This window comes from Triturus cristatus, chromosome 7 (assembly GCF_964204655.1).
Source record: "Triturus cristatus chromosome 7, aTriCri1.1, whole genome shotgun sequence".
NCBI lineage: Eukaryota > Metazoa > Chordata > Amphibia > Caudata > Salamandridae > Triturus > Triturus cristatus.
The window spans coordinates 1,657,364,130-1,657,391,396 of record NC_140590.1 but is presented as its reverse complement, the minus strand read 5'-3'; the positions used below and the strand labels follow the sequence as shown (position 1 = coordinate 1,657,391,396).

Genomic DNA, 27,267 nt, shown 5'->3' with positions numbered 1-27,267 from the left:
AAACCTCAGCCTGGGCTGAGGTTGAGTTAAAGGCCCATGCAGCCATGCTGGGCATCCCTGAATTGGTGTGTGTGCAAACCAGAACACAGAGCAAGAGGAAGGGTGAAAAAGTAGGTTTGGAGCCTGGAATAATGGCCCAACCAACCAAGAGGAAGGGCAAGAAGACTGGGGGACCAGCTTCTGTACAGCCAAACACTCAGAACCCCTCTCCCCCTGGAGAGGATGTGGATACCCCTGAGGGAACTGAGTCCATGGAGCTTGACCCTTACCAGGTTGAACTATTGGGCCCAGGGGGACCCTCTAGGGAAGAGCTGTGCCAGGTTCAGCGAGACTGTCCCACTCTTGAAAGCCTGAGACAACAAGCTGCTTCAGAAGCCAGGGGAGATGTCAGTGGTACCCACAGAGCTTATTGGGAAGAGGGATTACTGTATGCTGAGGCAAGGGACCCCACTCCTGGAGCCACCAGGAGGGTGGTAGTGCCACAGAAGTACAGGGAGTACCTCCTAACTTTGGCTCATGACATCCCCCTAGCTGGACATCTGGGGCAATCCAAAACTTGGGAAAGGTTAGTGAGTCACTTTTACTGGCCCCAGATGCACCAAAAGGTGAAGGAGTTTGTCAGCTCCCGTGTTACCTGTCAGGCCAGTGGCAAGACAGGTGGCCACCCAAAGGCCCCCCTCATTCCACTACCAGTGGTGGGGGTCCCCTTTGAAAGGGTAGGTGTGGACATTGTGGGTCCACTTGAACCTCCCACAGCCTCAGGGAACAAATTTATTCTAGTAGTAGTGGATCATGCTACTAGGTACCCTGAAGCAATTCCACTTAGGACTACTACAGCTCCTGCAGTAGCCAAGGCCCTCCTGGGTGTCTTCACCAGGGTGGGTTTTCCTAAGGAGGTGGTTTCAGACAGAGGTTCCAACTTCATATCTGCTTACCTAACACACATGTGGAAAGAGTGTGGAGTGCAGTACAAGTTTACTACACCCTACCACCCACAAACCAATGGCCTTGTTGAGAGGTTCAACAAGACATTGAAAGGTATGATCATGGGACTCCCTGAGAAACTCAAGAGGAGGTGGGATGTCCTGTTACCATGCTTGCTTTTCGCTTACAGGGAAGTGCCACAGAAGGGAGTAGGTTTCTCACCCTTTGAACTTCTGTTTGGTCATCCTGTAAGGGGACCACTGTGTCTTGTAAAGGAGGGCTGGGAGAGGCCTCTTCAAGAACCCAAACAGGACATAGTGGACTATGTGCTTGGCCTAAGGTCCAGAATGGCTGAGTATATGGAAAAGGCATCCAAGAACCTTGAGGCCAGCCAGGAGCTCCAGAAGCACTGGTATGACCAAAAAGCTGCACTGGTTGAATTTCAACCAGGGCAACAGGTGTGGGTTTTGGAGCCAGTGGCACCAAGGGCTCTCCAAGACAAATGGAGTGGCCCTTACCCTATCCTAGAGAGAAAGAGTGAGGTCACCTATCTAGTTGACCTGGGCACTAGCAGGACACCCAGGAGGGTCATCCATGTGAACCGCCTTAAACTCTACAATGATAGGGCTGACATCACCATGCTGATGGTGACTGATGAAGAACAGGAAGCAGAGAGTGAACCACTCCCTGACCTCCTATCCTACAGCCCAAAAGATGGGTCAGTAGATGGTGTGATTTTCTCAGACACCCTCTCTGCCCAACAGCAGACTGACTGCAAGCAAGTCTTGCAACAATATGCTAGCCTCTTTTCCCTGACCCCTGGTCTGACAAGCTGGTGTACCCATGATGTGGACACTGGTGACAGTGCACCTGTCAAGAACAAAATCTATCGACAGTCAGATCAAGTCAAGGAACGCATCAAAGCTGAGGTCAGCAAGATGCTGGAGTTAGGGTTCATTGAGTCTTCAGAGAGCCCCTGGGCTAGCCCAGTGGTTCTGGTCCCCAAACCTCATCAACAGGGTGAAAAGAGAGAGATGAGGTTCTGTGTGGACTATAGAGGGCTCAACTCTGTCACCAAGACAGATGCTCACCCTACTCCAAGAGCAGATGAACTGATAGACAAATTGGGGGCTGCCAAATTTCTCAGTACCTTTGACTTAACTGCAGGGTACTGGCAGATTGGCATGGCCCCAGGAGCAAAAGAAAAGACAGCATTCTCCACCCCTGATGGGCATTATCAGTTTACTGTGATGCCCTTTGGGTTAAAGAATGCCCCTGCCACCTTCCAGAGGTTGGTGAACCATGTCCTGGCTGGGTTGGAGTCATTTAGTGCAGCTTATCTTGATGATATTGCTGTCTTTAGCTCCACCTGGCAGGATCACCTGATCCACCTTGGGAAGGTTTTAGAGGCTCTGCAAAGTGCAGGTCTCACTATCAAGGCATCCAAATGCCAGATAGGGCAGGGCACTGTGGTGTACTTGGGCCACCTTGTAGGTGGAGGCCAGGTACAGCCCTTACAACCCAAAATCCAGGCCATCATGGACTGGATAGCTCCAACAACCCAGACCCAAGTCAGGGCATTCCTTGGCTTGACTGGGTACTACAGGAGGTTTGTGAAGGGGTATGGGTCCATTGTGACCCCCCTCGCAGAACTTACCTCCAAGAAAATGCCCAAGAAAGTTAACTGGACAGTTAGTTGTCAAAAGGCTTTTGACACCCTAAAAGAAGCAATGTGCTCAGCACCAATTCTAAAAGCTCCAGATTATGCCAAGCAGTTCATAGTGCAGACTGATGCCTCTGAGCTAGGGATAGGAGCGGTCCTATCCCAGACCAATGATGAAGGCCAAGACCAACCTGTTGCTTTTATAAGCAGAAGGCTACTCCCTAGAGAGCAGCATTGGAGTGCCATTGAGAGGGAGGCCTTTGCTGTGGTTTGGTCCCTGAAGAAGCTGAGGCCATACTTGTTTGGCACTCACTTCCTAGTTCAAACTGACCACAGACCTCTCAGATGGCTAATGCAGATGAAAGGGGAAAATCCAAAACTACTAAGGTGGTCCATCTCCCTACAGGGAATGGACTTTGAAGTGGAACACAGACCAGGGACTGCCCATGCCAATGCAGATGGACTTTCCAGGTTCTTCCACTTAGACAATGAAGACTCCATAGGACAAGGTTAGTCTCATCACCTTTCGTTTGGGGGGGGGGGGGGGTTGTGTGAGAAAGTGCCATCTTTCTTGCATGGTATGCCCCCACTTTTTGCTAAATTGCTGAATGTACTTTGATTGAGTGTACCCTGGGTTCCTGCCAATCAGGTGCCCAGGGCCTATGTTCCTTCCTTAAACCACACAAACTCCAAATTGGCAAACCCTAGCCACATGTCAGCCCCTAGTAAATGGTACCCTAGGTACCCAGGGTCTTGTGGCCAGGGAAGGCCTCTAAGGGCTGCAGCACTCATTGTGCCACCCTCAGAGGCCCTGTACCCTTAAACACACACTGCCCTTGCAGGCTGAGTGTCTGGGTGCAGGACAAAACAAAGAGTCGACATGGCACACATCACTGTGTACCATGCCCATCACCTACACTGCCAAGGCATATGTCAGCCACCCCTCTAGCTGGGTGCATTACGCCTATGGTGTGGGCACAGGAGCAGGAGCCCTGTGCCCCTACAGTACCCGGGTCCATTCCTGGGCGCTGTAAGTGCAGTGCTGTCATTTAAGAGTACATTGTGCTGAGAGCTCGTCAAACACGAGCTCCACAGCACCATAATGGCAACACTGAAGCCTGGGAAGTTTGGTATCAAACTTCTCAGCACATTGAACCCACACTGATGCCAGTATGGGATTTAATGTACTAAGCACCCCAGAGGGCATCTTAGAGATGCCCCCTTACAGCTAACTTACAATCCACGTCTGCTCTGAGGCTGCCCAGGCTGCCACACAGCAGACACGTTGCTGGACCCCTGGGTGGGAGAGCTCCTGCTCTCCCGGGCCTGCAACAATGCACATCCTGGGTGAGGTGAGAAATCTCCTCCCCCAGGACGAGCAAAGGGAAGCTTCAAAGGCATGCCGCCATTTGGAGTTTCCCCAGGCCACTGCAACCCCCCACTCTGGCGGGAAGCTTGGCCGGAAACCCCATACAAGGACAGGGGATGTGCCAGCCTGCCCACCCCACCCCTCAGGTGGGGGAGGCGAGGTGAAGCACATCTCCGGGCTCTCGCCATCTTGAAGATGGGAGGCCCTACCCTATCAGGATTAGGCTACTGCCCCCCTCCCACAGGAGAGAGGCAGGATAGGGGGCGTACCCACCCCAGGACAAGGACCCATTGGTCCCTGGCCTTCACCTACCTGTAACGCCCCTATATCTAGTATTTAGGGGCACCCTGAACCTTCCTTCCTCAGATTCCAGATAGAAAACTACAAGAAGAGCAAGAAGAACAAGGACCTGCCCTGCAGCTGCTAAAAAGAGAAGAAGACACCAACTGCTTTGGCCCCAGCCCTACCGGCCTGTCGACTCTCGAACCTGCACCAGCGCGGCATCTCTCGTGGCCAGCAACCTCACCAACCCCGGAGGACCTGGCTACCTTTTGGCTCTATGCCCCTGGGACTCCCATGAGTAGAGGCTCTACTCAAGAAACCTATTCTTAACCCCTGGCAGCAGCCCGGAACCGCGGACCCAACACACTCTGCACCAGCCAAGCCTGGCCAGTGTCGGAGTGGACAAAGACCCTGAAGACGACCCCACGGCGACTGTGACCCCGAGTCCGGCACCCAAGGACCCCCCTCGACATTCCGGAAGAAGCCTGCAGCCTCAGAACAGAGTGCCACCCCAACCGCGATCAACCAGAGGGTAAGATTTCCGACATCAAAAGGCACCCCTGCACCCGGCGCCCTGCGGCCCCCTGTGCCCAATCCCGGGGTACCCACCTAACCTACATCTACCCAACTTACCTCTCGAAGTGGTGGTGGCACCTGAAGCATCCTCGTCCCCGAGCTTGCAGCCTTTTTCCAAACCGGAACATTCCCATTGATTTCCATTGAGCGCCCGACGGCTCAAAAGCACCCTGCACCCAGCCGCCCGAGTGGCCCTGGCAGTGCACTCTCTACACTAACCTACTTCCCCACTTGCCCTGAGTAAGTGACCAGGAGCCCAGCTCCCACAGCCGCGTGGCTTGCCAGACAGCAGCCACCAACCAAGGCCCCCCTATCCCTCATAGGATAACATTGGGCCTAACTCTCTCTGCACCCGGCCGTCCTGAAACCGCTGAGGGTGAACCAACTGTACCTACCTGACACTGGGGGACCCCTGAGTCTATGCCCGGAATTTCAACTCTGCCAGTCGAGTACTTACCCTTAAACCGCTAACTTCATTTTCCTCATAGGGTAACATTGACTGGCTTTTTCTTCAAAAATCTTCTAAGTGTGAACTTTTCAAAACTGCAAATATTCACCAAAAATCAGCCAAGTGACAAAAACGAATTTACTCACCTGCTCCTAGGTGAGCTCCCAGTGCTGGATCTTGGTGCCCAGCCCTGACTCTGAAAAGTGTCCACAACTATACTTACCTCTAACTCATTTTTCTCCCATAGGAAACCATTGTCTGCTTTTCTGTGAAATTTCTTCTAAGTGTCTATTTTTGCAAATTTGAAATATTCTTTTAAAATCGTACCATTTCTGCAAACAAAATTACTTACCTGTTTTTGATAAGGACCCCAGTCCTGGGTCTAGGTACCCAGTCCTGGATTACTAAAGTAACGATAAAGTACTCTACCTGCAATTTGAATTTCTTGCCATAGAGATCCATTGAATGTTTTCCTTGAAATATTTTCTAAGTGCTAACGTTTGAAATAGCTAAATATTATTTAAAAATCATTACAGTTATTAAGTCGACTTTCATCACTTGATTCTGAATACTGACCCAGGGCTGGATCTAGGAGCCAGACCTGGAGTTCCAAAAGTAATCTGAAAAGTAATGTATGACAAATAACCTGAATTTACCATTGAGCTCAATGCATTGTTATGTTTAGGAAATAGGATTGTTTATTGCAACCAACTGTGACTGTTTACAAAAATGTATTGCTCAAGACAAAAGTATTTATATTCAACCTCTCATTCTGAGAAAGTATATTTTTATCCCCTTTGTGGTTCTAAAAATAAAACAAGCATATATTTTATATATATAAACCATTGGCCTAGAGTTCAGTTATTGAGTGTGTGAAACCATTTGCTGACTGAGTGTGTACAATAAATGCTTTACACTGTCCTCTGGTACTGCCTTACTGCTCGACCAAGCTACCACTTTTGAGAGTAAGGTCATACCTTTTTTTGATTGCACTATGCACAGCTCTTGAGGCACAGCCGGGAGCAGGGCACTGAGAGCTCATTTTTTAAGCTACTTGAGTTAAAAACTGTACTGAATTGTTTTAATTTGCGCCGTATTTGAATCCCCTCCTACTCAGCAGAGTGTTTGCTGACGTAGGTTCAACTTCCCTGCAGAAGCGGCGGGATTGGCCGGTTGCTAGGACACGCCCACCTCCGTAGCCACGCCCCCTCGGACATAACCCGCGCTGATCACGAGCGCCGCGTTTGATTGCACTATGCACAGCTCTTGAGGCACAGCCGGGAGCAGGGCACTGAGAGCTCATTTTTTAAGCTACTTGAGTTAAAAACTGTACTGAATTGTTTTAATTTGCGCCGTATTTGAATCCCCTCCTACTCAGCAGAGTGTTTGCTGACGTAGGTTCAACTTCCCTGCAGAAGCGGCGGGATTGGCCGGTTGCTAGGACACGCCCACCTCCGTAGCCACGCCCCCTCGGACATAACCCGCGCTGATCACGAGCGCCGCGTTTGATTGCACTATGCACAGCTCTTGAGGCACAGCCGGGAGCAGGGCACTGAGAGCTCATTTTTTTAAGCTACTTGAGTTAAAAACTGTACTGAATTGTTTTAATTTGCGCCGTATTTGAATCCCCTCCTACTCAGCAGAGTGTTTGCTGACGTAGGTTCAACTTCCCTGCAGAAGCGGCGGGATTGGCCGGTTGCTAGGACACGCCCACCTCCGTAGCCACGCCCCCTCACGCCTCCCCTGGACCCTCCTCTCTGCCATAAAGCATGTGTCCCCACCGGAAGCGCAGCGGACGAGCGCAGCGGGCGCGACGATTGCGCGCATAAGGCAAGCTCGTCTGCGCTCGTCCGTGCCGAGGACGGGCCAAGGGCTACCCCCCCTGCTGCTCCAGTCCTACGATCAGCTACCAATTCGGTGAGACTCATCTACACCTCTGCCGAACTACTTGACCTCAGGCACGTAGCTGATTTTCCTCATGCTCTACCACATCTAGGGTATACCAATCCCATCCTAGGCCCATACCAATGTCCTATTTGCAGAAAGGAAACCCTTAAACCCGCAACAACTGTCCCACTACTGGTTCAAGCAGCGCTAATAAATGCCAGATCCCTCCCCAAACACAAGCTAGAAATTGCCGACTTGATTGACACGCATAAACTGGATCTCTTATTCATTACAGAGACATGGGGGGATGAAGCCTCCGGCCCAGACTTCAGAGCTGCCACCCCTATCAACTACAATGTATGCAGACTAGACAGGACTAAAAATAAAAAAGGTGGAGGCATAGCAATAATTTATAAAAACGAGTTTAAGCTCACAACGACGCAATCTAATTGTCCTGAATACGAGGCTTTCTTTTTCACACTAGGCCTCTCGGCCAAGTCATCGTCTAAGGGCATGCTAATCTATCGCCCTCCTGGGTCAAGATCCAAGTTTCTAGCCAACATAGGCAATATGATTGAAGCAGCTGCAGGCTCCCCTCACTTCACCATACTAGGTGACTTTAACTTTCACTTAGAAGCCTTCAACGACCACGATACCACGCAGCTAACTACAGACTTAGCAGCTGCCGGCCTGCTGCAATTGATAAAATCTCCCACGCACCAAGCAGGCCACACACTAGATGGTCTATTCACCAACAGTCCCTTTATAACCGTTACCCAAGTAATCCCCCTGATCTGGACAGACCATGCAGCGATCTGTTTCTCTGTTGAAATTAATCCTACCAAACCTCCTACTACAACCTCCTCTCAATTTTCTTACAGAGATTGGAAAAACATCAATCTAGCTCATTTAACAGAGATGATGCAGGAAGGTCATATCCCCAACGAACAGGACCCCACTATAGCGTCTTCTAATTACTTGACAAACCTAAACACGGCCTGTAACAAACTAGCCCCGATCAAAATTTTCCACCGCAACAGGAAAATACCATCAGCTCAGTGGTTTACAGAGCCCCTTAGGATTCAGAGACAGTATTGCAGGAACCTTGAAAGGCAGTGGCGCCGCCACTATAGCCCTGCAGACAAAATGACCTATAAAAACGCCCTTTCCATCTACAAAAGACTTATAGTTTCTGAAAAAAGTCGCTACTATACGTCACAAATCAACCAGGCGAAAAACTCGGTAGGAGAACTATTTCAGGTGGTTACAACCTTGTCCAATCCCCCCGCCGCGCGCCTAGAAGGCTCTCAGTCTCTATCGGACGCTCTGGCCAGCTTCTTTGAGGAGAAGGTTAGTTCCATTTTCCTCACCTTCTCTCATTCCTCCCCTTCCCCCTCCCCTGTGGCACTTCCCATCAATACTCCTCCCATCTTTTCATCTTTCGACACCATCAATCAGGAACACATTCAACATCTGGTAGCCAGCACCAAATCTGGATCCCCCCTCGACCCATGTCCCCCTGCTATCCTGAATCTCATCCCAGAAGCGATTTCTCCCGTGTTGTCTACTATCTGCAATGCCATGTTTTCAACAGGCATCTATCCATCGGTTCGGAAGGAGGCTATTATTAAGCCTCTTCTAAAAAAGCCAACTCTGGACCCTCTTCTCCCCGCTAGTTATAGACCTATCGCCTGTCTCCCCTTCCCAGCCAAGATTTTCGAAAAAACAATGAACATCCAGCTTTCGAAATTCATTAATGACAACGATCTACTTGATGACACCCAGTTTGGCTTCAGACAGGGACACGGAACGGAGACAGCACTGCTTAAAGCTGCAGATGAAATCAGAGCAACGATGGACAAGGGTGGAGCGGCGGTCCTAATACTTCTGGACCTTTCCGCTGCATTTGACACGGTCGATCATGTCACTCTGATCGACCGTGTCTCGGCTTTAGGAATAAGAGGCAAGGCCAAAGATCTTATTGCTTCATTCTTGGCCAATCGCCCTCAGACAGTCAAGATGGGTAATTTCACCTCCCAGACCTTCTCCCTCCCATGCGGAGTCCCACAAGGCTCCTCGCTAAGTCCGCCGCTTTTTAATATCTATGTATCGGACTTAGCGAGGGTGATAAAATCGCATGGAATTGCCCTTACAACGTACGCCGACGATACTCAACTAGTATTATCGGTGCACAATAATGGAACATCTGTCGCAGCCAACTTCCAAGAGGGAATGAAGGCGATAAGCTCCTGGATGTCAATCAATCAAAAGACCTTTATTCGAATTACTTGAATTCATAAAAGTACAGACATAAAAACAATTCATCATTACAATATACACAACACAATATCTCTAAAAATTATAAGGAACTAAAACAACAGTCTTTCAGGGATTTTCCATCATATTGCGTACACGGATTATTAATCTTAAAAAGGTGCTAGTGCGAAAAATCAGTTCCTCAGAGTCCAGGGAGAGTAGCATTTGACAAGACTCCATAAGAGGGAGGGGTCTGTGTTTCCTAAAATAGGGTGTTAAAAACCAGTTAATGTATTTTAGATAAAATTTACAAAAAAATAAAAAGTGTAACTCATTCTGCTTACTGGTGCTATCACAGGGGCACGGGTTGCGGTCAATAGTAGAATTGTAACCCAAAGGGAAACCCAACATGAATTTTATGGAGCCTGCCCTTAATCGAAATAACAGAGACCTCTCCCAACTAGTCATAGGGAGAGTAAGATAAAGTGGGAGAGGTTGCCTGGGCAGGTCATTCTCAATATATCTGATAACCGTGGCTTTCAATGTTTCCCTTTCCAACCGTTCTGCCTCATAAAGTGCATATAGTGCTTGTTTGACCTCTACCTTATCTTGGCATCCAATACTGGAGGGATCTGCAAAGAGATCACCTTTATTCACGGCGCTTAATGATTTTGAAACTCCAGCTAACCATGGGATTAAAAGCCCGTGATCACATTTAAGACAGTCTTTGATTATGTCTTGTGTTAGAGAGGCTGCGTTATTCCTCCAAATTCTCAACCAGAATAAAACTGGTCTGCTTCTAATGAAATCACAGACGTAAGGGAGGTTTAGCTCTTTGTGGCAGATAAATTCAGAGGACGAAATTGGGGCACCCAAAACTTTTCTACAGAAGCGTGTCTCTTCTCGTTGGATGCCGGGATTTTTAGCAGTAGCCCAAACTTCGGCCCCATAGGTGGCAACAGGAACACACTGTAATTTAAAAAATTTTAAAATAGCACTGGTTGCACCTAATTTCTTAGGGCGTGGGAGACTCAGTATTGAGTTGATGGCCTTCGAGAACTTGCTCGTGGCGTGGAAGTTCACACGCAGGTCTAAGCCCTCCATATGATGTACAAAATTTTCCACAAGCACACGGAGGGCATTAGGGGTGCGGCCCATAAGGACCGCATCATCTGCGTATAGTAGGACTGGCAAGGGGTGCCCCTGGATAGTTGGGACATCTCTGGTTACTTGTTTTAAAGCCTTTGCTATGCCGTTGATATAAACGATGAACAACAGGGGTGCTAAAACGCACCCCTGTCTGACCCCCCTACCAATTTTTATAGCACCAGAAACTTCTCCTCCTGACCCAATCCTGACTTGTGCCCTGAGATCGGTATGGAGATATGCCAAGAAGTGTACTAAGGGCTCGTCCAGTCCATAACTGAGAAGCATTGACCACAGTTTTGATCTGTTTGCCAGATCAAATGCGGATGAGAGATCCATGAAAGCGAGGTATATAGGAGAGGATCGGGCAACGGTATACTTATCAATTATTAATTTTAAATTCAAGCATTGCTCGACCGTGCCCACCCCGCTCCTGAATCCCATCTGACATGGATCCAGTAGGTCAGAATCTTCAGCCCACTCTACCACCCTATTGTAAATAACTCGCCCAAGTATTTTTAGAGTATTGTCCAAAAGCGAAATTGGTCGGTAGTTTGCTGGGTCTGACCTGTCGCCCTTTTTATAAATTGGAACAATAATACTAAGGGACCACGTCTCGGGGATGGACGCTCTTGACAAACTATTAAAAACATTATATAAAATTGGTGCCCATAAATCTGGGCTGTGTTTTATAAAGTCTATAGGTAGGCCATCTGGTCCAGGGGCCTTGTTACCAAGGCTCTCTCTAATGGCTGTCGCCACCTCAGAGAGGTCAAACCGTAAATCTCCCAACTGTTTCAGATCCGGGGTGATTATTTCTTCAGTGGGAGCAGCATAAATGTTGGAGAAGTGGGCTTCCCAGGTAGGGCCAGTTATGTTGCAGCCAATAGGGGATACATTTTTACCCATATCGCGCATTTTCCTAACAGCGGGCCAAAATTGCCCGCTGCTCTTCAAATTGGCACTATCAACCAGGGACTCCCACTGTTCCATCAAAAGTGCCGCCTTCCTTTCAGCTATTTTTTGTTTATAAAATTTCCTAGCTGTTTGTACCTCCTCTGTGTTCCTTGGTTTGGTGGTTAATGCCCTGCGTAATTCCCTATTTGCCGTAGAGCAAGCCGAATCGAACCATCTAGGGTCCTTCGTCTCAGGGGGTATGGGGACTAACAAATAGTTTTTAATTGCCACGCATAATTTGCCAAAATCGGCGACTATTCTGTGACAATCCCCATCCATTAATAGACAGGAGTTTACCAATGCTAGGTGATCGTTCTTTACGCGGTCAAGTAGGGCTTCACAGTCAATTCTCCTCCATTTAAGACGGAGACCGTCACCCGATGGCGTGATATCTCTTGCGCCATTGAATTTAGCATATACTGGGCTAGGGCCCAAATACAAGGTGACTGTAAGGGGATTATGATCTCCATATAGGGTCTCTACCACATTTGAATCAGTAACACAGTCTGTTAGGTGGGGGGATGTAAAAATGAAATCAATCGTCGATTTTGAATCTCTCCCTCTAAACGTGGGGGCGCGGGTCAACCCTGGGGATTGGCTTGCTTCCATAACATTGCTGAGAATGTGTTCATTTAAAATCTTAACAAGCTCAATACCTCTGCGATCTACTAGATCGCGGCAACTTTTGTCCTCTGATTGGTATTTACCTGAGATTTTTGCGTTGAAATCACCCCCAATAAGGATCCCTGACTTCTCGCCTGGGCCTATGTTCATGTTTGCATCAAGGTGTACCAATAAATTAGAAAGTGCTGCGTAATTCCTATTTGGTATCGAGTTAAAATCATTATTATAAAAATTGATTAAATAAATCAAGGTCTTTCGTTTATATTCGAGAACCTGGATGTTTGGGTTCCCGAATGATAGGTCCTTAAAAGTACCACCAGCCAATATTCTGATCCCAATAAAGAGTCCTCCCATTGCTCGACCGTGAGCGGGCTTAGAGGCGGGTACACTAAAACAATGATAGCCCTCTAAGTACACATTCCCTATAGCCCAAGTCTCTTGAAACATAATGACATCTTTGCCGTCCAATAGCTGGACCCACTGGGGGTCAGACAGTCTTGATTCAATGCCTGCAACGTTCCAGCTAAGGATGGACAGATCATAACCACTTTGCCTACCTAGATGCTTAACACTGGTGGTCTGCCTGTAATTAGTTTGTGGCGTTAATGTTACGTCCTCACATACAACTGGGAATTTGGCAGTAGTAGGCTGTGTGGCCATAGGTTGAGATGTGATAGTGTTAAAAAGTGTGCTTCCGGGCTCCACTGAAATCGGGGATACTAACGTAATGCTAACAGTAGGGGCCGGTAAATCAAAAGGTCTGCTACAGACATTCTCCACCAATGATGCGTCAATCGAAGTTCCAAGAGCATTGGTAACATTATGGGCCAATAAATTATCCAAGACAGCCCGATTGTTCAGTGGCCCGTCCAATTCAACAGCAGTCGAGGTAGGTAACTTAGGAGAACTGCAAACACCACAATCCACAGCCATTGGTTTATCACTAGGGAGTCAATCGACCCCATCCAAGCCATTCAGGCAATTAAAGCGATTAAAATGGAAGTAGGGCCTGTCCTGCACCTGAAAGTTTGGACGTTGTGCATGATCCCTATATCTATGTCTATGTTCCACCCTCACCCACTCATCTGATGTCGGTATATTATGCATATGGGTAGGGGGGAAGAAAAAGGATACTGGCATGGTCTGGATAGTAGAGTCCAGTGACCTATTTATTCCTTTACAAATGTGCCGCACAGTGCCCGGGTCCTTAAAGCTTGTCAGGATGCAGTCCCCTATTATTGATTTCCTAGTTTTACCTAACCAGGGGACCCTTCTTACCATAATAATCTCATTGTTAAAATGGGACGGTAGGGGTCGATTCCAATTCAGCCATTTAATGACCTTGTATTTTAGTGATTGGTAATCCTCGTTCTACCCTAGTCTTAAGCGGGGGACGCCTGCTAGGACCACCGTTAGGCTATTAGCCTCTGGTGGCAAGTCTGGTCTCCGTGGACTTGGAGCCAGCCGACCCGGGGAGGGTAGAGAGATACCACCAGCTTCTAGGTTGCCGTCAATAATCCCCGAATGGGAACTTTGAGAGGCAGAATTCAGTGTCTCTCTGGGCCTATTGGATACATTGCAGCGCGGTGCATGGTCTAAAACAGCCATTAATGGTTGTAAAGGAGGGGCAGTAGTCGCTCTCTGGGGGGAGACTTTGTTGTTACCCTTCGTACTTCCCTTTTTAGTAAGGTTTCCTGCGGAGGGATGGGATCCCATATTATTGGATTGCTTACTAACTAAGGTGTTCAGATTAGTAAAAGCTGTTTCCAATAGGGTGAGCCTACTCTCTACTTTTATCAGACTATCGCTAATGGGCTGTAAAAGAGAACGCAGTAGCGATTCTAAGCTCCCTATAGCTGTAAGAGGGTTAGGTATATCAGCCATTAGGGTGTTTAGAATAGGGGCTCTAGTTGAACTAGGGACCTTTGAGAGAAGAGCGGTGGGAGCGTTCTTATTATCCCTCCCAGGCTGGGGTACAAGTGTGTGCTTTTTACCGAAATCTAGATGCGACGGTTTGATTTTCCCCCTGCCCCCCGTTGACTTTTTACTACGTTTACTCGGTGGGGGCCTGTGCAACTCTACCTCAACTCTTTGTTTAGGCTTGCTTTTCTTGGCTGCGTGCGAAGGTGGAGTTTGGGTAACCAGATTAACAAGAGTAGGACAAGTCCCAGAAGGGGTTATATCTGGGAGTTTTCCAGGGGCCAACTCAGGGAAAGTGGGGATGTCCCGCAATAAGAGAGGAAAGTCCTCAGGGGTCAGAGGTTTTAAACTAGGTGGGGGCGTGTCATCCTCTTGGGTAATAGGATACGGGATGATCTCTGGCAGGGGCGTATTCTTCAAGGAATCAATGGAGCGCCGCCGCTCAGCCCTGCGTTTCTCCAGTGATTTTTCCTTACCTACGTCATCTTTAGTAGGTTTGAAGTACTTATCCAATGTCCCTGCGTTGCAGCCCCCTTCCCTGGCAGTCGATTTGCAAAGTCCTGGAGAGGACATCCTCCTGGGCAGGTTGTGTTTGGGAAGAAAGGGGTATGGCCCGGCCTCCTTTGGCCCCTGACGGCCACAGACGGCCCGCCCTCTGCCCGGGCTCAGCCCGGCGCCGCCCGCGCGCGTCCCGCGACGCGGAGGGAGCCTCTGCTTATGTAGCGCCTCCGGGCGCGGAATTGGGCGGAAGTAGATCCGGAAAGCAAAGGATGCCGGGAGCTGTAGTTCCCCCCCACTGCGGCCAGCGAAGGAAGGTGGCGGCGAGGGGAACACACAGCGTCAGCGTCCCGTTGTAGCCTGGTGGTCCAGTGGTCTTTGCCAGGTAGGTCCCGCAGTTGAATGCTCGAGAAATGGTCCCCCCGCTCCACCGAGGGAGCCTCTGCTTATGTAGCGCCTCCGGGCGCGGAATTGGGCGGAAGTAGATCCGGAAAGCAAAGGATGCCGGGAGCTGTAGTTCCCCCCCACTGCGGCCAGCGAAGGAAGGTGGCGGCGAGGGGAACACACAGCGTCAGCGTCCCGTTGTAGCCTGGTGGTCCAGTGGTCTTTGCCAGGTAGGTCCCGCAGTTGAATGCTCGAGAAATGGTCCCCCCGCTCCACCGAGGGAGCCTCTGCTTATGTAGCGCCTCCGGGCGCGGAATTGGGCGGAAGTAGATCCGGAAAGCAAAGGATGCCGGGAGCTGTAGTTCCCCCCCACTGCGGCCAGCGAAGGAAGGTGGCGGTGAGGGGAACACACAGCGTCAGCGTCCCGTTGTAGCCTGGTGGTCCAGTGGTCTTTGCCAGGTAGGTCCCGCAGTTGAATGCTCGAGAAATGGATGTCATCAAATTGCCTCAAACTAAACTCTGATAAAACGGAGGTGATGACATTCGGGAGCTTGCAGCCGGCATGGTCCCCACAGTGGTGGCCATCTCAGTTGGGTCCCCCCCCCCCCAACCGGTAGTCAAGGTCCGCAATTTGGGAGTCTCTTTTGACAATAAGTTGACTTTTCTCCATCACGCCAACGCTGTGGTATCATCTGCCTTCTACACCCTAAAAAAAATAAAAAAACTACTTCCTTACTTACCACAGTCCGCGGGCAAAACACTTATCAGCACCTTAGTGTTCTCAAGAACCGATTATTGTAACTCCCTTCTTCTGAACGCTCAGGAAAGGGTACTCAATAAACTCCAGACGGTGCAAAACGCCGCGGCCAGAACCCTACTACACATCCCCAAATTCACCTCCACGTCTCCTTACATCAAAGAGCTACATTGGCTCCCTATTAGGAGCCGAATCAAATTTAAGGCTCTGTGTATAGCCTACAAAACTCTGAACAACTCCGGACCACAGTTCCTAAAAAAAGCCCTCTGCCCAGTGGAACAACCTAGGACCTTACGATCGTCCTCAGCCTACTTGTTGAAAGTCCCACGGACAAGAAAGGCCAGCTGGGGAGATAAATGTTTTACTATCGCTACTGCCAAGCTGTGGAATACACTACCACTCCACATCAAAACGGCCCCTACGCTGCTCAAGTTCAGAAAGAGCCTTAAAACATGGCTGTTCTCTGCCTAATTCCCCCTCATCGCAAGAAGTGAGTTCTGTAATCGATAGCGCCGAGACACCCGTACGGGTATTTGCGCGCTTTAAAAATTGCATAAAATAAATAAATAAATAAATAAATACCTAACTTTGACCTCTATCAGCCTCTGGGGGACTGTGGGCTCTGTACACCCTGTACCTATTAGGGAACAGTATATACAGAGCCACTTTCTCACACCTAGGGCCTAACTGTATTACTTACCTGTGTGACTTAATGTATGCTTAAATAAGACTGTGTTGTACTTCCCTCGAATCTCATAAAGAGTGCTGAGGGTTTGACTAGAATAAATACACTTTATTTTATATATATATCTGTTGTGATGTCCTTTCATTTGGTATTCAAGGGATTATATATGGTATCACAGCTGGCTTCACATGCCATTCAGAGTTTAGCCTAAGACTGCTCTTGTCCATGCTACCACTAGGATAGCTGGTCTATAAGGTTGACTTTACAACCAATCACCATAAGGGTTGTTTAGACTGATATAAGGTGTACACTAGAACTAGTGACATCATACATCAGGCCAACTTCTCACAACGGCAGCCGCTAGGAAAACTCACTCAGTGGCGTTGTCGTCTACAGTCCCTCCGGACAAAGAGAGCAAAACGCAAGACTCTTGGGGTAGAAGAGTATGCGGATCGGCCGCCTCCAGCTTAAAGGTTGCCAGTGCCTCAGCGCTCTTGGGGCGCTACGAAAGAGCGCTTTGGGATTCTCTCCAAAGATTCGTAGACAGACTTCCTCAGGAGGATAGGAAGGATTTTGAGGAGATCCTACAGGAAGGCAATTTGGTTTCCAATCAGGTAATAAGCTACTCTGGCAGCTCACTCCTACGCCCATGGTATTTCAGCCAGAAGATCCTCTTGGCTGAGGTTAACGGCTCTTAAACCTGAGGCTCAAGCTAGGATTCTCAACCTAACTTTTTCTGGAGCTTCTCTTTTTGGTTCACACACCGAGGACGAGATGGCTCGTATGAAATCAGAGCTCGAGATCATGAAGGCTGTGGGTCTGGAGAAGAGGAAGGAGTTTCGTCGTGGTAGGGGATCTGACAGGCGTACTTTCCAGCAGAGGGTTCAAACCCCTCACTGGCAAAAGAATCAAGACCAGCAAGAGCAGAAAATGCAGCAATTCCAGTCTCGTAGATCATCTAGAGGACGAGGGAATAACCGCCAATCCAACAGCGGTAGCAAAGCTCAAGGCAAACAATGAGCAATCGCTTCCTCCAACACCGTCCACCACTCCAGTGGGGGGAAGTATTTCGCGACATCTTCAAGAGTGGCAAAACATCACCAGAGACAAGTGGGTTCTAACTATACTGCGACATGGATACTCTCTTCGTTTCTGGAGTCCTCCTCCCTCAATCCACCCAGTCCATTCGAATCATCAGCTCAAGATGCTACGAGAAGAGGTGGCGACCCTTCTGCTCAAATCGGCCATAGAAAGGGTTCCGAGAGCGCAGAGAGGGAGAGGAGTCTACTCCAGAAACATATCAAAAAGGAGAAGTTTCGCATGTTAGCACTCCACCAAATATATCCACATCTCCGTCGAGGCGATTGGATATGTTCGCTGGACCTACAAGACGCGTATTTTCATATACCCATCTGCCAACGTCATCAGAAATTCCTCAGGTTTGTGGTTGGAACCTCCCACTACCAGTCAAGGTTCTGCCATTTGGCATGAAATCAGCACCTCGAGTGTTCACAAAGTGCATGGCGGTGGTAGCTGCTGCCCTGAGACGCGCAGGAGTCTTCGTCTAGCCCTATCTAGACGATTGGTTACTAAAAGGTCCATCGCCCCAGACAGTAAGCTCTCAGCTGACACGCTGCCTAAATCTGTGTCACCGATTGGGGCTTCGGGTGAATTACAAGAAATCCACCTTCACACCAACGCAAAGGATACACTACCTAGGAGCAATTATAGATTCCGAAGTAGGAAAAGTGTTTCCTTCGGAGGAGAGACAGTTATCCCTCGCTCAAAAAGGCAAACGTGTCATGGTCAACAATCTGTCTACAGCGCAACAAATATCATCCCTGCTAGGGGCCATGCATCTTGCATATTCCTAGTGCCCAACGCCAGGTTACGAATGCGTCCTCTCCTACAGGATCTGGAGGACAAATTGGACCAAAAGACTTCTCTTTGGGAGGACAAAGTGTGTCTTTCGACAACGGCCAGGCAGTCGATCAGGTGGTGGATGAGACCGATCAATCTACAGGTGGGAATTCCTTTCCATCAGGAACCTCCATCGCAAACATTGATCACCGACGCATCACTCCAAGGTTGGGGCGCGCATCTGGGGACTCTACAGACCGAGGGGCTTTGGTCCAGCAGCGAGCAACTATATCATATCAACATGCTAGAGCTCAGGGCAGTCCATCTCGCCCTCAAGGCTTTCCTGCCGTCAATCAGGACGAGTTCCATTTTAGTACAAACGGACAACACCACCACGATGTACTACCTAAACAAGCAGGGAGGTACTGGTTCCAGGACTCTCTTGCTGGAAGCTCAATCCCTATGGCACTGGATCCTGGCAAGGAACATTTCCATAACGGCGGTACACCTGCCAGGCGAGCTCAACGTTCAAGCGGACTCCCTCAGTCGGCAATTTCAAGATCCAGAGGACTGGGTTCCTCAACGACGAGGTGCTAGAGGACATTTTCGAGGAGTGGGGCCATCCGCAAATAGACCTCTTCGTGGACGAAAGCAACACAAAATGCCGAGGCTCCGCCTCAAGGTACAGTTGACCAGGGTCAACGGGGAATGCCCTTTTGATCGACTGGTCAATGACATTTGTGTACGCTTTTCCTCCTCTTCCGCTAATCCCGAAAGTGGTGACCAAGCTGCAACACTCTGCCACCAAGATGATCTTGATAGCACCGGATTGGCCGAGGCAGTGGTGGTACCCAGATCTCCTTTGTAGGAAGGTGGATATCTGACTATGGTTACCCCCAACTTTTTGCCTAGTGTCTAGCTGGTTTTTCGACGTAGTTGGCCTGAGATCCTGCCATTCAGGGTCTCAGGCTGTCTGCTCTCTCTTTAAAATGGACTCCATGTACCCTAGGTACATACCCAATTGGTAAGTATCACCTTATTGGACCCTGTACAGTGTACCCTAGGTACCCAGGGCATAGGTGTACCCTAGACCTCCCAGGGGCTGCAGAATGTATTATGCCACCCCTGGTCTGGCCTTCCAATCAGACACAACTGGCTGATCACTCAGCTGGGGCAAGGTTGTGTAATCACCCCTTGCTTAGATATAGTATACCTATATCTACCCTTAAAATAGACACGTGTACCTATCAGCCACTCCTATGGCAGGCCTTAACAATCCTGGAGGCAGAGTGCTTGGTAACATGTGAGATGGTGCTCTAGCATGAGCTGAGCCTGTCTGCATTTTTCGGAACCATGTCCTTATAGCTGTTCTATGATTTAGCCTACCATATACTCTTAAAGTGCCTTATAATCTTAAACGGTTATGGTAACTATGGTTTGGCTTTATCAAAACATGTCGTGTAAGGTGTCTAACACTTTGGAATAATACCCCCATACCATTTCTGGTGTTGAGGATATTATTCCTCCCTTCTAGAGAGAGAGACATGTTAAAATCCTACTTTGCTGTTTAACTCTGACCAAAGCCTCAGCATCACAAAATGGATGCTGCTGCCACAGACACAAGTCTGACCTCCTGCTGCTAGGAGTCCTTCCAGCGAGGGAGGCTTGGGCAATAGGTTTCCTGCCTTGGGAGGTGCGAGCACCACCCTAGACAGGATTTAGTGTATTGGGCAGGGAGGGTTGAATGAAACTAGACACTGCCTGGGGCACACAAGGTGTCCCATACATAGTCCAGTTCAAAACGGCGCTGGGGCACTCCAGCCCCAGCTCTGGCGCGAAACTGGACAAAGGAAAGGGGGTGTAACCACTCCCCTTCCTGGTCCCACCCATAGGAGGGACCTTGCAGGTAGCCCAGCCCACTAGCCCAGTATATCAGTAGGTAGCTGAGCCCTGCTAGATTAGATTAACCTGAATCTGCAACTTGAACAGAAACTCTGGACCTTCGACATTCGACCTCAGGAAGAAGACTGAAGAAATCTCCCTTGTGGCCAAGGAGTGACCAGCCTGGGCAACCAGGCACCATCCAGCGACCGCTGCTTGCTTTGCGACTGATCCTACGAGGGACGACTGCAGAGACTGACCAGCGCCGAGACTTCCAGACACCTCTGACCCAGTTCCACATCTGCAGCAAAGCTAAGACCCGTGGAGGCGACGAGGGACGTGGGACCAGCGACTTGGGAAAAGTGGCTAGTAACTGACTAGCGCGACTTCTGAGGCTTCCTCGAGGCTGTGCTTGGGGAATTGAGAAGCCCCCATCCCGAGCACCATCTGCAAAGAAGATCAGCTCCCCACACTTCACATGTTCTGCGTGGGGCCCTTCTGCACCTGAGTTGCTCAACGTGTTGTCCGGTTGCTGGCCCGTTGGCTAGTGACCTCTGCGACGACGAACCTTTGTTTTCATCTTGCTGGTCCGGCTCCTCCAGACTGGCACCCGCTCCTCTGTGAAAGAGAAGCACCCCAGACCTTCCTGGTCTGCACCAGAAGCAAGTCCTCCATCCTGCGTGGGTTCCGCTTGCCAAGGCTTGTTGGGTCCTGACTCGACTTCGACGCCGCCGACAACAAGAGCCTTCGTGGGACAGCTCACCTCCTGGTCCTGGTCGTCCTCGACGCCTCCTAGTACCCGTGACTGCTGCGACAAGCTTTACCTCTTCACCTGCAACTTCACGACATCGCCTGGTTCCTTCCCGGCTCCTGGCTGGCGACCTAGACTCTGTCCCTTCTGCTTGCAGGTATCCTTCCTTCTTGATTCTATCCTTGGGATCCACCGGACACTCTTCACTGACTGCCTGTCAGCAACTTTCCTTCAGGCATCCATAGGAGTCAACGACGAAACCCGACGCAAGTTCACACCTATGCACCCGCAGCCCGTGGGCTAGGTAACTTGAGCATTTCGGTGCTCACAAGGGTATTGACTATCCAAGGGTCTAGTTTCCGAGTCTCGACTTCCTAGCTATACCAGAAGTGTCCTAAAAGTGTTAATTTCTAACAACTTCCATTTCTATCGACTTTTACGCATTACGCGTGAGTGTTTCCACTCTGCACCTGAATCCCGTGGGCCTCCCACTTCCTAACCTTTGGTAGTATAGTGTAGCCCCAGCGATGGCCTAGGCCTATCCTGTGTTTGTGACAGTGGTTCTTATACCACTTACTTAGTATATGGTTTGCGTGGCCCCTAGGGCCTAACTGTATTACTTACCTGTGTGACTTAATGTATGCTTAAATAAGACTGTGTTGTACTTACCTCGAATCTCATAAAGAGTGCTGAGGGTTTGACTAGAATAAATACATTCTATTTTTATATATATCTGTTGTGGTGTCCTTTTCATTTGGTATTCAAGGGATTACAAATGGTATAACAGCTGGCTTCACATGCCATACAGAGTTTAGCCTAAGACTGCTCTTGTCCATGCTACTACTAGGATAGCTGGTCTATAAGGTTGACTTTACAACCAATCACCATAAGGGTTGTTTGGACTGATACAAGGTGTACACTAGAACTAGTGACATCATATATCAGGCCAACTTCTCACATTGGTGAGCAGCGGTTGGGATCTGAACTTGCTGTTGTAATACCATTGTAATCTTGAGATACTAAATTGAAAGATCACATAAGATATTGTTAGGTACATATAACATAGATTATAAATACTTAAGTCCTACTGGACTTAGTTGTTGTAGGTTGAAGGGCCTAGCACACCCTGACTACAACTACTAGAGAGGTTTAGTAGATACAACTAGTGTAGGTAGGTGCACACACCACACCCTCACTAGATCATGTCTCTGAGAGGAGAACAAGTTGATTCTCACTCAGGAGGGGTAGATACTAGAAAGATCCCCTCTAGATATGATACCCTAACTTTTCAGGAGATGAGACAATTGTGTACCTCCAGAAAATTAAAACCGGGTTCAAACCCTACCCTCATTCAACTAGTGGAGATCTTAGAGGAGTATGATGCTCAGAGAGCCTCGCAGGTTAGTACCCTAGGTACAGGTGAGGGTCTACCCTCTGCAGATGAGTCAGAAGGGACTTCAGAAGATGAGGTAGACAGCCAGGTCCAAGTTGGGAGACTTAGCCAGGCTAACCTAAATCTACAAGGGAGTTTGACTTGGGTCCCCCCATTCAGACCCTCAAGTAGACTTAACCAGAGAAGCAGGAGAGGAAGATCCCCTTCAAGGGAATCTATCCACTCCCATGTCTCTAATAGCTCCAATGCCTCTTCTCACAGGGGAATCAGGGGAAAGAGCATCAGGCCAGAATGAGGGAAGTCAATCTGAGGATTGAATGGGAACAACTTGCCCTTGCCAAAGAGAGACTTGCTCTGGCCAGAGAGCAAAAGTTACGTGGGCTAGGACCCACTGGTGGCAGCAACATTCCTAAAGATAGGGATAGGTCTTATGACCATAGAAACCTAAGCAAGATAGTCCCCCCATATCAGAATGGGGATGACATCCACAAGTGGATGACTGCTTTGGAGAGGGCCTGCAAAGTACAGCAGGTACCCCAGAGTCAGTGGGCAGCTATCTTGTGGCTCTCCTATTCTGACAAAGGTAGAGACAAGCTCCTCACAGTTAGTGATGAGGATGCTGACAATTACAAAGTCCTGAAGAGTGCTCTGATAGATGGGTTTGGCTTAACCACTGAGCAATATAGGTTGTTGTTCAGAGACACCCAGAAGACACAGACACAGGACTGGTCTGATTTTGTGGATTGTGCCACTAAGGCTTTGGAAGGTTGGTTAACTGGCAGCAAGGTGCAGGACTATACAGGATTGTACAACTTGATTATGAGGGAGCAGATCCTTAATAATTGTCAAAACCAGCTTCTCCATCAACACCTGGTAGACTCAGATTTGACCTCTCCCCAAGAATTGGGAAAGAGGGCAGATAAATGGGTCAGGACCAGGATTAGGCCTAAAAATCAGGGTGGTGACCAAAAGAAAGATACCACCAAGCCTCAAGAGAAGGGTGGGGATAAAACAAAAGAGAAATCTTCCTCAGGGCCCCAAACCTCCACACAGGGTGGTGGGTCCCAAGCTCCATCCTCTACCACAGTTAAAAAGCCTTACTGCCATGAATGTAAAATTCCTGGGCATTGGAAAACTGATAGCAGTTGCCCAAAGGCTAAAAACAAAACAGTTCCTCCAATTACTCCTGTAACACCACCTATTACTGTCAGCAGTAATCCCCCAGGTGGTGGGGGTGCCCCCAAAAATCTGGTTGGGTTGTCTTGGGGAACACAGGTGGACCCTGGCTTAGCCAAGTCCCCTACAGCAGCTACTCCTGTCTGTGATGGTGGCATGGGGTTTGCCAACTTCACTGCCTGTCCCAACACTTTGGGTAGGTACAGACAGGAACCCTACATCAATGGTAGAAAAGCTGAGGCCTACAGAGACACTGAAGCTAGCATCACTATGGTGACTCACAGACTAGTTCCCTCTGAGCAGCTTTTGCCTGGTTTCTCATACCAGTTAACTAACATTGATGGCAAACAGAACAGTCATCCCATGGCAGAGGTATGTCTCAGCTGGGGAGGTGTCACTGGCCCTAAGAGGGTGGCAGTGTCCCCGACCTTGCCTGTAGACTGCTTGCTGGGGAATGACTTAGAGCTCTCAGCTTGGGCTGGAGTTGAACAAGACACCCATTCTAAAATGGTAGGCCTTTCACAAAAGGGTAGTGGGGTTGTGCCAGCCACAACCCCTGTCCAAGTAGATTTCCTCCCTGAAAAGGTTGGAAGGGCAGTGGTAGCCACAGCCCAGGCAAAGACAGACTTCCCTGTAGAGATTGGCAGAGCTGTGACAGTCACAGCTCAAACCCAAACTGAGTGCCTCACTGGGAAGGTTGGCAAGGCTGTAATGGTCTCAGCCTATACTCAGACTGATATAGGTGTAGTGAAGCCTGAAACTATGGATCACTCCACACAAACAGAGAGTAGTGGAGGGGAAGAAAAATCTCCCTCTCCCCAGACATTAGGAAAAGGTCAGCCTCCTCAGGGATCTGACCTCACCTCTTGTGAAGGAACTGCCCCAGAGGTAGCCAGGCCTGGCCTGGCAGAGCCTCTGATGTCAGCGGACCCTTCCAAGGTGGGACCCAGTCTGGTGCAGGTAGCCTGCCTCTCTCTACCCTGCCTCAGTCAGCCCAGGGCTGCAGAGGTCAGGGAGGCCAGAGGGCCCCTGTCCACAAGAACACCCCCATCAAAAGAATGAGGATTGCCTGGCTAGTAGCCCTAGCCAGGTGATGGTTAAAAACAGTCCTGAGGGATCTCCTTTACAGGTAGTTAGGGACCTCCCCCAGAGGGATTCTGTTGGGCACAGGCAAACATGGGACCTTAGGGCCACAAACCTGACCTGTCCCTCCAGTAAGCCCACAAAAGGGACCCAGCCTCCAGCTTTAGGTAGCCAGAGGCTGACCCTGAGAGCACAGTGCAACTCAGTTAAAGAAAGAAAGGCATCCATGGTGGAGGATGATTGGAGGAAGCTGAGGCCTCACTTTGAGAACACTCACTTCAGTACTCCATCTCAACACCAGCCTTTTACTTTGCAAAGACACACCAAAGGTAGAGATTCCTTATGGTGGAGACCCTATGATACTTTTAGGGTGAGGGATTGCTTAGTGACCATGAGACAGGGGGTAACCATGCCAGTGCTGGTTCTTCCTTATATGGCCACATAGGCAGTATAGGCTTACCTGGTCAAGGACAGCCTTATCTCCTTTCGTTTGGGGGGGGGGGGGTTGTGTATGAAGGTGGATATCTGACTATGGTTACCCCCAACTTTTTGCCTAGTGTCTAGCTGGTTCTTCGACTTAGTTGGCCTGAGATCCTGTCATTCAGGGTCTCAGGCTGTCTGCTCTCTCTTTAAAATGGACTCCATGTACCCTAGGTACATACCCAATTGGTAAGGATCACCTTATTGGACCCTGTACAGTGTATCCTAGGTACCCAGGGCATAGGTGTACCCTAGACCTCCCAGGGGCTGCAGCATGTATTATGCCACCCCTGGTCTGGCCTTCCAATCAGACACAACTGGCTGATCACTCAGCTGGGGCAAGGTCGTGTAATCACCCCTTGCTTAGATATAGTATACCTATATCTACCCTTAAAATAGACACATGTGTACCTATCAGCCACTCCTATGGCAGGCCTTAACAATCCTGGAGGCAGAGTGCTTGGTAACATGTGAGATGGTGCTCTAGCATGAGCTGAGCCTGTCTGCAGCTTTCGGAACCATGTCCTTATAGCTGTTCTATGATATAGCCTACCATATACTCTTAAAGTGCCTTATAATCTTAGACGGTTATGGTAACTATGGTTTGGCTTTATCGAAACGTGTCGTGTAAGGTGTCTAACACTGGAATAATACCCCCATACCATTTCTGGACATGAGGATATTATTCCCCCCTTCTAGAGGGAAAGACATGTTAAAATCATACTTCACTGTTAGCCTCTGACCAAAGCCTCAGCATCACAAGATGGATGCTGCTGCCACGACACAAGTCTGACCTCCTGCAGCTGGGAGTGATCCCAGCCAGGGAGGCCTGGACAATAGGTTTCCTGCTTGGGGAGGTGCTAGCACCTCCCCAGACAGCCTTTAGTGTATTGGGGCAGGGTGGGCTGAAAGGAATGAGACATGCCTGGGGCACACAAGGTGTTCCTTGCATAGTCCAGTTCAAACCGGCGCTGGGGCACTCCAGCCCCAGCTCTGGCGCGAAACTGGACAAAGGGAAGTGGGTGTAACCACCCCCTCCCAGGTCCCACCCATAAGGCGTGACCTAGCAGGTATCCCAGCCCCCCAGATTAGTATAAGAGTGGGAGTTGGGCCTCAAGGCTTTAGATTATCCTGAACCTGCAACTTGAACAGAAACTCTGGACCTTCGACATTCGACGAAAGAAGAAGACTGAAGAATCTCCCTTGTGGCCAAGGAGTGGCTACCCTGTGCAAACAGGCACCATCAAGAGACTACCCTTTGCTTTGCCCAAGTTCTACGAGGAACCGACTGCAGAGCCCGACCAGAGCCTTGACTTCCAGACTTCTCCGACCCTGATCCACATCCACAGCAGAGCTGAGATCCGTGGAGGCGACGAGCGACGTGGGACCGGCTACCTGGGAAAAGTGGCTAGTATCTTCAAGCGCAGCTTCTGAGGCACCCTCGAAGTTGTGCACCGGGGATTGAGAAGCCCCACCCACAAGCACCATCTGCACCGAAGATCAGCCCCCCACACTCCACGAGTTCTGCGTGGGGCCCTTCTGCAGTTTCCTGCTTGCCGCGTCTGTCCGGTTGCTTGCCCGCTGGCTAGTGGCCTTTGTGACGACGCACCCTGAAATCTTCATCGCTGGTTTGGCTCCTCCAGACTGGCTCCTGCTCCTTTGAAAAAGAGAAGCATCCCAGACCTTCCTGGTCTGCACCAGAAGCAAGTCCTCCGTTCTGCGTGGGTTCCGCTTGCCAAGGCTTGGTGAGTCCTAGTCCAACTTCGACGCCGCCGACAGCAAGAGCCTTCGTGGGACAGCTCGCCTCCTGGTCCTGGTCGTCCTCGACGCTTCCTGGTCCTCCTGGCTGCAGCGACAAGCTTCACCTTCACCTGCAATCTTCACGACATCGCCTGGTTCCTTCCTGGTTCCACGTGGTCACTGGCTAGTGACCTTGACTCTGTCCCTTCTGCTTGCAGGTCTCCTCTCTTCTTGATCCCAGCCTTGGGATCCACCGGACACTCTTCACTGACTGCCTGTCAGCATCTTTCTTCAGGCATCCATAGGAGTCGACGACGAAAACCGACGCAGCTTCACCCCTATGCACCCGCAGCCTGTGGGCTAGGTAACTTGGGTACTCCGGTGCTCATCAGGATAGTGACTATCCTAGTGTCTAGTTTTCCAGTCTCGACTTCCTAGCTACTCCGGAAGTGTCCTAAATCTATTGTTTTCTAAACTGTACTATTGCTAGTGACTTTTACGCATTACGCGTGAGTGTTTCCACTCTG

General features: G+C 49.6%; 1 protein-coding gene across 2 annotated transcripts in view; it reads left to right on the top strand.

Moving 5' to 3' along the window:
* TCFL5 (transcription factor like 5) overlaps positions 1-27,267 on the top strand; it is an 818,878-nt gene that overhangs the window by 338,054 nt on the left and 453,557 nt on the right. The gene's annotated exons all lie outside the window — the stretch shown is intronic.